Here is a 1,621-nt window from a genome sequence, read left to right as displayed (position 1 = left end):
TAGAAAGAACTAGAAAGGATCGTCCAGGACAGTGTTGGATGGAGAATGCTGATGGGCGGCTTGGGCTCCTCTGTGAGGGGTAACAGATGGAAGTAAGTAAGCTACTACCCAAATTTACTAAAAACTTGTGACTATGTGGTAATATCAATGTTATCTTCTCAAGATGCACATATACCAAAAGAGACTAGTCAATTGTAGTCTCTGACATTAACCACAAGAAAATGCAAACCCTATTAAACGATGAACAAGTGTTTAACTTATTTTATGCACGTTATTTCTTTGAATATTTTCAAAACACGAGAAGTAAAATTTAAATTCGGTTTATTTTGTAAATCTTGTCCTACTTGTTTTGCATGTAATAATTAAACATATTTGATACATGAATAATATCTTCTTTACCGGCGTTAATCAGTTGAACTATTTATCCAATTTTTACATTTTCACACAATTTGTCAACTCAAACTAGGTAGGAATTATTGAAAGTATATTAGGGAAAACTCACCTGTTGTCCTTTAACATATATATTTTGCTGAAACTTTATGTTTTTTTACTCTGTAACTTGTAGTTAAAAAAAGTTGATGGAGATCATCTTAGATGAGTTAATGATACTGATAACTAATGATTAATGTTGTAACTAAAATAAAGTAGATGCTTTTTTATTTTGGATCAAATATTAAGTTAGTACAACAGTGGACAGAGTTTCAAGGAAATTAATTTTTGTGTCTGACGTTGCGATTCAGGGTATGATTTCAGTTCTACATAGAACATCATTAAGCTATTATTTTTTGAATGATACAATATGGCGGTTACATTATAATGTGTACAAATAGATGAAAAGCAATAGTATTTTTCTAGTTTCCATATTCACATGAATTAGAGAGTGAAGTATGTGTTGTAGCCAAAAAAGAATGAAGACATTGTTTAGAGTGTGAATGGGAGCAAACACCACAATGTATTAGATAAAAGATAGTTGAATAATGCCAATCAAGTATACATCCTATAGGTAGAATAAATAACCAGTATGTTTGTTGAACAGTTATTTGTAAATGTTTTGGCTATTCGGTATCTATTACACATATTTGTTCGAAAAAATCACTGGAGAATTACTGCATTATACTGACAAACATATGATTCATTTCATGATGATATTAGAATTATCGGTTGATTAACCTTTTAACAGTGTTTCTGTTTAAAAAAGTATCACAGATATCCAAAAGGCATGTTCACACTAACCAGTAAACAGATCAACTATTTTTTATTTGATTAAATAAACGAGTGTTGCGAGAGTGCATAGGCCTGAATAAAAATGTATGCATATATGTTTTGTTCGATAAATTTCACGAATTACGCTACAAAGGTTGTCATTCATAAATAAAAATAAGTAAACGATCAATCAAACCTTTTTAGAGATTTGCCACTTTGGAATGGTCTGACCTTGGCTGTTTGTTTTTGTTTAGCTACAAGTCAATGAGAGCTGTAATTTCCTTTATTCTATCCAACAAACAGGAGATATAAGTTTAGAAGAAGTTTTACTATAGAATTTAGGATAAATTAACCGTTAGTTCAAGTTACTTTGGCTCCTCACTAAACTTAACTCTTATGCAGTGTTTTATTGTCGAAA

This window comes from Schistosoma mansoni, chromosome W (genome assembly GCF_000237925.1).
Source record: "Schistosoma mansoni strain Puerto Rico chromosome W, complete genome".
In the NCBI taxonomy this organism is placed as follows: Eukaryota; Metazoa; Platyhelminthes; class Trematoda; order Strigeidida; family Schistosomatidae; genus Schistosoma; species Schistosoma mansoni.
Note: the sequence above shows the minus strand (reverse complement) of the source record.